Source organism: Rissa tridactyla, chromosome 23, assembly GCF_028500815.1.
Source record: "Rissa tridactyla isolate bRisTri1 chromosome 23, bRisTri1.patW.cur.20221130, whole genome shotgun sequence".
In the NCBI taxonomy this organism is placed as follows: Eukaryota; Metazoa; Chordata; class Aves; order Charadriiformes; family Laridae; genus Rissa; species Rissa tridactyla.
Genome location: NC_071488.1, coordinates 698825 through 711733, shown reverse-complemented (window position 1 = coordinate 711733; position 12909 = coordinate 698825).

Below are 12909 nucleotides of genomic sequence, written 5' to 3'. Positions count from 1 at the left end.
CCGTGGTGTTCTTGGAGGCAGGGATGGATGTTGGCAACTCAGTGGGTGCTGGGGCCACCGCTCTCCCCTCTCTGATGATGCCACTGGGGTCCCCAGGTGTGGTGATGGTGGTGTCGGCGTCCTGGGAGACCTCCACCGTGTCCAAGGAGGAATGAAAGAGCCAGAGGGGCTCTTGGAGGAGCATGTCCTTGGTGACTTCAAAGTTGGCATCCAGGTCACCAGGAGCTTCGTTGTGGGGGTCAGCAGCAGGGCTGGGGGGGAAGGAGGTGCCCGTGGGGACGCGGCTGGCAGGGGGTGCTCCCGCGTAGGTGGCCTTGAGGTGCTGGTGTCCGGGGATGGAGTTGAACAGCAGCGGGGGGACTGTGGGCACCGCTGTGCCCTGGTGGCCGTAGGCTGGGTGCTGCGTCAGTTGGGGCAGTGGGTGTTGTCCCTGCGGGGTCCCAGGGGCTGCCCAGGCCGGGAGGGTCCCGCAGCCCCCGGGGCCCCACAGGGCAGCGCCTGGCAGAGCAGCAGCGTCGTGGCCGAGGGTGGCAGTGGCCGGCGCAGGCACGTTGGTGACGGTCCACTCGATGGACCCGAAGCGCGGGTCGAAGCAGCAGCAGCCGCATGGGGCCCTGTGCAGCCCTGTGTGGGTGGGATGGAGCCGTGCTGGGCCGGGGGCACCCTCCAGGGCACCCTCCGAGCCACCCCCCATGGCCATCAGGGTGCTGATGGTGTCAGGGTGGCAGAGGGGACAGGGGTGCCATACCTGGTGGTGGGGCCTGTGGGGCCGCCCCCACTGGGGGTGCCCAGGCCGTGGGGAAGAGCAGCTGCTGCCCGGGTGGTGGGAACAGCGTGGCTGCGCCTGGAAGAGAGACAGGAGCCATGGTCACCTCCTGCGCTCTTGTCCCCGACAGCGTCCCCGGGCTGTGGGTCGGGGTCGTTCCCTGCCTTGGGGGTAGAAGGTTTGTGGGAGCACAAAAGCCTGAAGGCTCTGGGGCACTGGGGGGGCACGGGGGCCGCACAGTGGGAGCCACGGAGGTGGCAGCGCCATGGTGGGTCCCCTCAGTCTCTCGGCTGCTAAGGACTCTTTGGCGTCTCCAGGATGGAATGTTGGGGCTCCCTGTGCTCCACCCCCTCCCAACGGCCCCCCCAACAGCCCCCCCAGCTCCTGCTGGGGAGGGAAGGGGCTCGGGGGGGCTGGATGTCCCCGGATCCCACCAGGGGCTCTGTGTGCAAGTGCTTTTTGCTTTCAACAGTATTTTTCAGGGGGCGAAAGGACCAAGTTGGTTCAGCCGAGCTTTGTGGGGACGAAGCTGCACCCGCAGCCTCCTTGTGCCACACGGCAAATGCCTCTGTGACTGTCGCCTGTGCTGCGCTGCCTGGAGTGACGCAGAGACAGGAACAAGGACCTGGAGGGTGCGAGGGAAGGTCACGCAGCATCCCTCGGTGGCACGCTCCCCTGCCCAGCCCTCCCTCAAATCCTGCTCTCGGGTCTTTTAGTCTCCTCATTGGGAAACAAGCAGCTCTGGGTCCCCCTCGGAGGGGGCTGTACCTTCCCTGGGTGCGTGACACCGGGAGGAGACGGTACCCACCGCTGCATGTTCCCGGGATTCTGCACAACATCCGATGACGAGATGCTGGGTCTCTTTGTGCTCTGCAGGACCCCAGGGACTGGGTTAGTTCATCCCCTCCTGGCACTGGGGAGGATTTGGCACTACCAAGGACACCCCGGTAGGAACAGAGGCCTCTCGCTCCCGCTACGTGAACAGCGTGTGGCGTGGGGGAGCCGGGACAACTGCCGTGAGCTGGAGGCCAGAGATCCCTCCTGGCCTGTATCCTGTTCATTAAACAGATTGCTCTCTGTTAGCGAGGCACCTCTGGCTGCAAGATCGTGTGAGACCATCTGCTGTGTAACTTGTGGCAGGGACCGATGCTGGGGGCGTGAAGGCAACTTCTAAAAAACATAAAACTTTCATTTCGTTTCAGAGCACAGCTGAACAACCCCGTTCCTCGACACGCATCGTCCTAACGCCTCGTCTTGAGCCGACAGCACGGGAAAGGGCCTCCTCAGCCCTATCTGTAGGATAATTTGGGTTCCTCTCATTAATGAAGCCACGCAGGATCACAGCCCGGAGGGTCCATCTTTGCTTTATCCCAACTTCCCATATCCACTGCAAGGTTTAATTGGTTTCATGGCACCGGATCCCAACAAGGATTTAAAATGATCCGGTTGCTAACAGACCTGGTTGCTTTAACCCTGAACCCCAGCACTGGAGGGACGCAGCCTCCCAATAAGGACAATGCCCCTATTGCTGGGCAGTCACCCAGAATCGGTGCCAAAACGGGTTCTGAAGTTTGGTGACCTGAAGACCAGCCTCACCCCTGGCAATGCCATGCCGAGAGTCAGCAGGAGCCACTGAAAAGCTCCTCCCCACCTCTCGCCGTGCCTGTGCAGAGCCAAAACCCTGCCAGTGCCAGAAGGCATTAAGGGCAGATGTGGCGGTGTGCTCTTCCCTTTTTCCCCCGCCCCGGCTCCTGCTCAAGCCATGGCCATCAGCGGGAGTTGTGATGAGTCGCACTTGAACTGTGGGAGATGGCTGGCAACATAACCAAAACCCTGTCTGGAGTGGGAACCTGGGTGTCTTGTTCCCATGAGAATATGACTGTAGGTCAATTCTCTTACTCCATAAACAGTGGACAGCCCAAGAGCCCTTTGAGCTCTCCTGCACGGCAGCGGCTGCACGACAGGGTCTCCTCTTGAGTGGGGACGCTCACTTAAGGTTCTTCTCCTCGAGGCTGAGAGATTCCTTGCCGCAACAGATTCTCGGTAAGTGACTAATAGCATGCTAAACTTTGAAATCTTAGCTAAGGGATCTAAGGATTGATTGCGCATATAGAATCCTTTAGACATAAACCGTTGATCAAGGCTGGGACTAGGATTGGATCCAGCCGCAGCCAGACTCCTCTCTGAGAAGGAGTTTAGAAAGCCAGGGGGTCCTTTCTGAACCTCATGACTCAACGGGAGGGTCTCCCTGAGAGCTTGTCTGACCCCGGCCTCTATGCAGTAAATAATCATGTGTGCCCTGGCATCGAATCTTGTAAAACACTGTCGCATTCACTGCTAACTTTGTTAAATCACTGTTTTATGTTAATAAACATTTCACTACTCTCTTACAAGTGACAGCAGATCCTAAAATGATGTTAGCCAGTTCCATTGGGATCAGATCTGTCCTTGCTTAAGACTTCAGATAATTCACCCTCTGGAACACACATTGTATTTTCAGTGCAGAGCCATTTTCTTTACAGTCAAGGAGGCTTACCTTATTTCCTGGAGGCTGCTTCAACACAGCATCACTACAACTTTCCGTAAGACATGTCAGAGAGAGAGTAGCCCAGCAGGGCACAGAACGGCACAGCAAGAGCCTGAATCTACAGCCCAAAAGCAGAAATGGAGTGTGCTCAGAGAACCCTGCTCCTGGTTAGCGTCTCCTTCAAATGAGAGTTAACGAATAAACCTAAATTGCTTTGAAATGTTGAGTTCTTACAGCTATAAATGTCTGTTACCCGGCACTGTAAAGACCGCAGGTTACAAAGCTTCCTGCAGCCTAATGCGGGCAGGTTCCGCTTGGAAAATGACATTTAAGAATCCGGATCCCACTCGATGTACTGGTAACGTGGTTGCAGGCAGCTGTTGCCAGCGCTGACCAAAGGGATGAGGATTGGCAAAACCAGAGAAGGCCGTAGCCGTGCTCTATTTCTGCTAATCTCTGTTTCTGTGAGACGGGAAATAGCAGCTGGCTGCTCCAGCTCTCCTTTTAGCTGCCTTTGAGCTTGCAAAGTCATTTCAAGCCAGTGCCTGAGGACTCGTAGGAGTGGAGAAAACCAGTTTCCTGCATTGTGTTGTGTGAACTCAGAAATCGGGTAATGAAAAATGGGGAAAACACTCAGCTCTCCTAACCTGGGGATGGGCACCGCTTGCTGCTTGGCATCTCAAGACTGGCAGCACCTCAAGACTTGCAGAAAAGGGACTCAAAAAAAACCCCACAGCCCCTTCCCTTCCAACTTCTGCCTGCTGCCAGGGAGACACAGCTCACCATTCCCTGCTCCTGGATCAGCTTATTTGCCTTCTCGCTGAGGTCTAGTGCCCATAAATGAACCGGGAGCTCTGGATCAGACTGGCAGGAGCAGATCGGGTAACAGGAGATGAGGCAAAAGACAAGCATCTATTGAAGGAGGGAAAATGCGCTGCAGAACGTCTTCTTACCTTCTTGTAGACCAGGTCAATGGGGCACCCGACATTGATGTCCACAAAGTCCACTTCAGTTGTCTGGTTCGGGAGCTCTGCGCATTTGGTCATCGTGTCTGGAAACGCTCCCTCCGGCTACCAGAGGGGGACAGGTTGCATGGATTCAAGCAGCAGCTTTTCTCCTCAGAAGCGAGTTATCATTTCTTTGGTTCTCAAGATGATAGCACCCACCCGCACCCCAAAAATTACCTTCGGCGTGATGCCGTTTGAGGAGAGCCCACTGGGAGGACTGGCCCTGAAGCAGGTTTGTGCACACAGCCGTCTCTCCACGGGTGACGTCTGCCCCAAAGCGCTCGCATCGCCTTCGGAAAGGGAGGTTACCGCCCTGAAAGAGACAGCAGAGAGATGGTTTGTCAGGAGATTTGCTCTGTTCCAGATGTGGCAATGGCAAATTTGGACAAAAGGAGAGAATTATCCACCTACCGTGGTCAGCGGAGCCAAGTAGAGCTTGCCTTGGATTTCCAGCTGGAAAACAAGAAGGATGAAGGAGCACGTTAGGAGAGCTGAAGCAGCAGTGGTTAAACAGAAGGATATTCCAGGTAGCAATTGTAGCACTTGCCTTGGCTAAATGTCAGTGGGAAACCCAGGAAATCACTGGTTTTTCTTCGAGATCCCCAACTATTCCAAGAGAATGTATCACTTGGAGAAAAGAACCTGAAACTGGAACCGCACCGTTTGTTTTCAGTGCTCAGCTTGGAGGAAACTCAAAGCAGTTACAGATACAGAGGGATGCAAGACTGGCTAAAGGATGAACGTGGAGAGGGGCCAGAACTGCTCCAAGCACCCGTCGCTCCCCGGGTGATGTTGGGTGCCCCACGAAACGCTCCCAGGAAGCCGACTGCTGTAACGTGCCGCAGAAGGGCGGTGACGTACCCACTTGAGGGGACATTTTAGCACTAGCGCTTCAGGGAAGCTGACGCTTTACTTGTCCCGCTCAGCTCATCCTGCTTCACCCTCTCCCAGGCAGCCAACGGAGCTGGTTTTGCCGGCGCAGCCCCCTGCTACGCGCTCCCTGCTGGGAGCCTGCCCTGGTGCGGCTCTCTCTTCAGTGTGCTTCCCTAGACTTCCAAATCAATGCAGCCCTGGAGGGATCACCGGGCTCCCAAATCCCCCACCCCAGAGCAGCGCAGAGCAGGGCCCCCACACCCTACCTGCGTTACCCACGGGCACAGCCTGCTCTGCTCGTAGCGCTTGGGCTTCACACACAGCCTGCTCTTCTTCTGCCCCCGGGCCCGCTTCTGCTCCACGGGCTCCTTCTCTGCTGCTCCACCATCCTCTCGGCTTTCCCCGTCCTGACTGAGGTCCTCTGACTTCACCCGTTTGGCAGGGGGCTCGCTCTGGCAGCTGCCGACCTCTTCCTCCTCCTCCTCCTTGCCCCCGCCGCTGGGCTCGCCCCGGGCCCGCAGGTAGGCATGGAACTGCTCCTTGGAGGCGAGGAACCTACAGAAACATCACACCCCTGTCACCCCAGCCATGGGGGGAGCGGTGTGACAGGGCCATGGGGGACAGGGGGCTGCTGGGGGGACAGCGGGGCCGGGCATGTACTGGGGGGGCAGTGCAGAGGCTTGGCATGTACCGGGAGGGGGTTATGGGGGGGCCGTACACGTAGTGGGGGGGTTATGGAGGGCCCTGGCCCAAACCAGGGGGGTTATGGAAGGGCCATACCTGTACCCGGGGGGTTATGGGGAGGTCTGCGCATGTACTGTGGGGGTTGGGGGGGGGGCCTGGCACGTACCGAGGGGGGTTAGGAGGGGGCCCGGGCACGTACCGGGGGGCCGGCGGGGCAGGGCCGGGGCCGGGGCCGGGGCCGTCGTGGGCCCGCACTCACCGGGGGGCCGCCGCCGCCATGCTGCCGCACGCGGGGATGAGGGCAGGGGCCGGGCGGGCCACGTGACGGGGGCGCGTGCGCGGGGCGGGTAGAAAAGGCCCGGCGGCGGCCAGGCCGCCTCAGAGCGGCGGCGGGGCCGGGGTTTGTGTGTGGCCGGGCCGGGGGCGGCGGCCGGGCGGGCTGTGTGAGGGGTCGCAGCGCCGCTGAGGTCAGTGTCCGTCCGGCTGGGGGAGGCTCTGAGCGCTCTGCGGGGGAGCAGGGCCTGTGGGCTGGGGGCGGCCCTCAGGAAGGGCCTGGCCGTGGGGGCAGGACCCCCGGGGGAGGGGCTGTCCGTGTGGGGAGGGGCGGCGCGGGGCGGCCGGTGTGTGGGCCTTGCACCGGGGAGAGGTGTCGTCCTGTGAGATGTGCTTAACTGATTCGTGTCAGTGTGGAACAGTGTTAGGGCCACAGGGTGAAGAGTGACCTTTGACTGTTTTGTCTGTCTGGCCGCAGACGAGACGGAGTGTCTGTCGTGTCTGTGTTTTGCAGGAGCCACCTGGCGAACATTCTAGAATACCACCTTAAACCGGTCCTGTTGTTATCTGCATAGTGACCTGTAAGAGGGGGGCTACACCCATTTTTGGCAAGGGCCAACCATTTTAGAGGCAGTTATGAATATGTATTAGTATAGGAGATATAAACCAAAAATGGGGTCTGTAAGGGGTGTGTCTTGGTTGGGCAGAGACCCCCGGCACACCCAGCGCTGTTTGCTTGCCTTTGTTCCTTTAATAAATTATAAATTCTAATTGGAATCCTGTTTGCAATTAAATCATTTATCACAATTTGGGGGCTCGTCCGGGAGGGTCTTAGTTCCTGAATTCTGACTTGATCTAGGAGGGGCGCCCCACCATTAGGTGGCTCCTGATCAGGTCAGGTCGGGACTAATGCCATCCTGAACCTGAGTAAAGGCAAGCAAAGAAAAGATTTTGGTTTTTATTTTTATGAGCTCCCTTGCTGGCTGCAGCAGTTTATTTTACCCGTAATTCTGCGCGCGAAGATCCGAACGAAGGTGACGGAGTTGTAAGTATTTAAAGTGTATACCGTTCGGTTGGGTGGGATTCGGTTGCCTGTGTGTAAGAGTGTGATTGAGACGGAACCTGGTTCCGAAGAGACTGTGGAGGTCTTCTAACCGCGGTTCCAATCTCCCGCGAGGGACTTGGCCGGTGAAGGACCGAAGCGATTCCTATAGTGGGTGGGTGATAGGTCCTAAACCCCCTGCAAGACGCTCCTACTGGTAACCAAGGGCTGTAGGAATTGCCACAGTAAAATTCCTAGATGGGTCAGACAAAATCAAAGACCCAGGACCAGAGGAAAGGGAGCAAATTACCAGATATACCATTGGAAAGTCCATTAGGAATAATGATTAGGAATTGGAATGAAAGGGGCCCCAGAAAAGGAAAAAGTAAATTAAAATTAGTTCACTATTGTATGATTGAATGGCCGAAGAAACCTTTAAAACCACATGTCTTTTGGCCTGGTTTTGGATCCTTGGAAGACTGGATTTGCCAGGCCTTAAATCTATATGTTAATTCAAAGGAACCTTTTAGTCAGGAGGAAAGTGATTATGCAGGATTATGGATCGGGACTTCACGTCCTTTTCCGGCTTCAATACTTAGATTAAAAACGGATGAAAAGTCTGAGAAAGAAGAAGGAAACAAAGACGAAAAAGGGAAGGAAAAAGATGATAAAGGGGAACCACTGGATAACTTACCACCTCCATATCCTAACAATCCTCCTCCGACGGCGGCTCTCCCTCCAGGGGCCGTAGTACCCCCACCAGTGCCACCGTTACCCCTGCCTCCACCACCGACAGCACCGGAATTAGATCGACCTCCGGCTGCATGTACGAGAAGTAGAACTGCCACATCTGGGGGAGCTTCTCTATATCCCTTACGAGAAGTACCCCTCGGAGGCAATCAGGGAGGCATCGGGTTTGTGGCAGTTCCATTAAATACCACAGATGTAAGGAATTTCAAGAAAGAAATGGGGACCCTATTAGATGATCCCCTTGGAGTAGCAGAAAAACTAGACCAATTTTTAGGACCTAATACTTATACCTGGGAAGAAATACAATCCATGTTGGGGATTTATTTACTGCTGAGGAAAAGGGAATGATTAGACAAGCTGGAATGAGAATTTGGGAAAGACAGAATCAGGCAGGACCCCCAGGAGATCAGAAATGGCCAAACGTGGATCCCCACTGGGATCATCAACAACCCCAAGGGAGACAGAACATGAGGGATTTGAGAACATTAATAATACAGGGAATAAGGGAAGCGGTTCCCCGAGGGCAAAACATTAATAAAGCATTTAATGAACAACAAGGAAAAGACGGATCTCCTACGGAATGGTTGGAGAGGTTGAGGAAAAGCCTGCAAATGTATTCTGGAATTGATCCGAATACAGTGGCTGGGACTGCACTCCTTAGAACACAATTTGTAGCCAAATCCTGGGGGGATATAAGAAAGAAATTAGAAAAACTTGAGGACTGGCAAGAAAGAGGATTAGAGGAGTTACTTAGAGAAGCCCAGAAGGTATATGTTAGAAGGGACGAAGAAAAACAGAAAGTAAAGGCAAAACTTTTTGTAGCAGCAGTAAAAGAAAGTCAGAAAACTCAGAATCCGTTTAGAGAGAAAAGGGAAAAAAGAATAGAGCAGACACCCAGAGGACAGCCTCATAGGGAGAGATTCACAATTCCTGTCTGTTACTACTGTAACAAGAGGGGACATGTTCAGAGCAACTGTCGTAAGCGAGAACAAGATGAGAAAATGTTCAAAGAAGAATAGGGGTGTCAGGGGCTATATCTTTTGGGGACTTCCAACATCAACAGAGCCCTTGGTAAAATTATTAATAGGTCCCCATAAGGAGGAGGTTTTATTTTTAGTGGATACAGAAGCTGAAAAATCAACCATTCAGAAACTTCCAAAAGGAATAGAGATAGGGAAGAATTATATGTCAGTAGTCGGGGCAAAAGGAGAACCTTTTAAAGTCCCTATCTTGAAAGATGTAGAAGTAGAAACAGAAAAGACAATTTGTCTTAATGATTTACTTTTGCTCCCTGAAGCGGAATACAATTTACTGGGAAGGGATCTGATTTTGAAGTTAAACTTGAGCATTCAGAGTCAGGGGAACAAACTGCAGATCAAATTATATACTTTAACACAGGAGGATGAAGAAGCTATTAACCCCTCGGTGTGGTATAAAGAAGGGGAAACTGGAAAAATAAAAATGGACCCCATAAGCGTTCAAATAATAGATCCACATCGTTCGATTAGAATCAAGCAATACCCTGTACCCATGGAGGGTCGAAAAGGATTAAAACCTGTAGTTGACAGACTTTTGGAAAAAGGAACCTTGGAACCATGTATGTCACCTCATAATACACCCATCCTCCCTGTAAAGAAACCGGACGGGTCATACAGAATGGTACAGGATTTAAGAGCCGTAAATCAGCGAACGATTACTAAATTCCCTGTAGTGGCAAATCCCTATACTTTATTAAGTCATATTTCTCCCAGACATACTTGGTATAGTGTGATAGATTTGAAAGATGCTTTTTGGGCCTGTCCTCTGGACGAGGGATCTAGAGATTATTTTGCTTTCGAGTGGGAGGACCCCGAAACGGGACGGAAACAGCAATTAAGATGGACGGTATTACCACAGGGGTTTACGGAGTCACCACATTTATTTGGGCAAACTTTAGAGAAAATCTTACAGGATTTTACATTACCCCAGGAGATAAAATTATTGCAATATGTAGATGACTTATTAGTAGCAGGAGAAACTGAAGAGGGGACCCGAGAAGCTACTATTAAATTGTTAAATTTTCTAGGGGAGAAGGGATTGAGAGTGTCCCGATCAAAACTACAGTTTGTAGAACAGGAAGTAAAATACTTAGGACATTGGCTAAGTCAGGGAAAGAAGAAACTAGATTCTGATAGGATATCTGGGATTCTATCTTTAAGACCCCCACAAACTAAAAAGGAGGTTCGGCAAATATTGGGATTATTAGGATATTGTAGATCATGGCTTGAAAATTATAGTGACAAGGTAAAATTTCTATATGAAAAATTAACTAGTAACCAACTTAAGTGGTTTACAGAAGATGACCAGAAATTCGAGGCAATAAAAAAGGCATTAATACAAGCACCTGTATTGAGCCTCCCAGATTTAGAAAAACCTTTCCATCTTTTTGTGAATACATCAAATCAGACAGCATATGGAGTTCTTACTCAAGACTGGGCAGGAATAAAAAAACCTGTGGGGTACTGTTCTAAATTACTTGATCCAGTAAGTAGAGGATGGCCTGCTTGTCTCCAAGCTTTGGTAGCTACCGCATTATTAATAGAGGAAGTTCGGAAAATTACCTTTAGTGCTCCTTTAAAAGTGTATACCCCACACAATGTCAGGAGTGTTTTACAACAAAAGGCAGAAAAATGGTTAACGGACAGCCGGATCTTGAAATATGAAGCAATATTAATAGACTCCCCCGATTTAGAACTGAGGGTGACTTCTGCTCAGAGTCCAGCACAGTTTTTGTTTGGAGAGCCATCAAAGGAAGTACAACATAATTGTTTAGAGGTAATTGAGACCCAGACTAAGGTGAGGCCGGACTTAAGAGATACTGAGTTAGAAAATGCAGAAGTGTTATTTGTAGATGGCTCCTCCCGTGTGGTGGAAGGGAGGAGAAAATCAGGATATGCCATAATTAATAAAAATTTAGAACTTATAGAATCAGGACCTCTGAGTCCATCATGGTCAGCTCAAGCTTGTGAGCTGTATGCCCTTTGTAGAGCCCTGGAATTATTACGAGGAAAAAGCGGGACCATATTTACGGATTCTAAATATGCGTATGGAGTAGTCCACACTTTTGGAAAAACTTGGGAGGAAAGAGGTTTAATTAATACCCAAGGAAGGAATCTAATACATCAAGAACTAATAGTGAAAATTTTAAAGGCGTTAAGAAAACCAAAGGAGATAGCAGTGGTACATGTGAGAGGACACCAAAAGGGATTAGATTATCGAACCAGAGGGAATAACGTAGCCGATAGAGAGGCCCAGGAAGCAGCCCTGAGGACTCAGGTCGCTAAAATTAATGTAGTACAAGTACAAGGAGACATTAGTGAAAAAGAACTAGAGGAGAAAGAAAAGAAATTTACCCCTGAGGAACAGGCAAAATTAGAGAAAATAGGAGCTAAGTTAGAACAGGGAAAATGGATGCTGCCCGACGGGCGAGAGATGTTGCCAAAAGCTTATGCCAGGCAAATATTAGAACGCTTACACACACAAACACATTGGGGTACAAAGGCGATAAGTGATCATTTCCTTAAACAATTTGGCTGTATTGGGATTTTTGAAATAGCAAAGCAAATCACGCGAGGATGTTTAACTTGTCAAAAAGTAAACAAGAAAGTGTTTCGACAAGCAGCCACGGGAGGAAGGAAAACAGCTTATAGACCTTTTGAAAGAATACGAGTCGATTTTACTGAATTGCCTAAGGTAGGGAGAATAAAATATTTACTAGTACTAGTAGATCATTTAACACAATGGGTAGAAGCTTACCCTGTAGCACGAGCTACGGCACAGATGGTAGTAAAAATCTTATTAGAACACTTAATACCTAGATATGGGATAATCCAGTATATTGATTCTGATCAGGGCACACATCTTACTTCTAAAATAATAAAATTATTATGTCAATCATTAGGTATTCAATGGGAATACCACACTCCGTGGCACCCACAAAGCTCAGGGAAAGTAGAAAGAATGAATCAAACAATAAAACAGCAATTGGCTAAATTAATGATTGAGAGACAGATGTCCTGGACGAAATGCCTACCATTGGCACTATTAAACATAAGAACTAAGCCACACAGTGAGACTGGATTATCGCCATATGAAATGTTATATGGAATGCCTTACTCCCAAGGGATGCCCCTGGGGAACAACGTGGTTGAAGATTATAGTATCCAAAAATATATAATATCCATTGGAAAAAGGTTAAAAGAACTAGGAGAGATTGGGATGATGGCTCAAACACCACCATTAGGATTTGACACATGTGTCGCGAGTGAAAGGTCCAGTGAAGGAGTGGAGAGTCACATCTGAGCCCGGAGAAGCCAAGCTAACCATCAGACGAACTTAAAGAGACCTTCATCAAGAAGCATAAGCCAAGTTGCTGTGGGAATTTCATTGTAACTACTCCTGTAGAATTAGTGGACAGGGATAAATACCTATTAGGAAAGGTGATTTAGTCCATTGTGTAAACGGTGTTGTTTATTTTTAAGGGCAAAGTGTTCTACATGTTTTAAAATATATCATTTTCCAAAAAAGAAGTCAAGGATCTAGGAAACAGTTTAGAATTTTTGTGCATTCGCTGTGGGGCCCCCACTCCCCTATATAACCTACCATGGGTTAGGCTTTATTGTTGTCAATTTAATCAAAGAGTGCTTCTTGATTAAAGGTTACCCCTTAAAAGATTAAGGAAGAGGGCAAGACCGGAGGGGAACGAGTGGTGCGGCTTGAAAGGTCTGCCAAGGGCTGCAACCCCTTCGGGCTGTGACCGCCGATCACTATGGCCCTGACCGGACCTCTTCTGGTCCTCTTTGGGGTAAGCTCCTTGACTCTGGTTATGGCAAACAACTGCAGCCAGTGCGTAGGAACTACTAGGAGGGGACGGGTAAGTTCCCAGACTTTGGTTTATAATATCGAAATAAAAGAAAATAAGGGATTCGGTACAGCACAGACTACTATT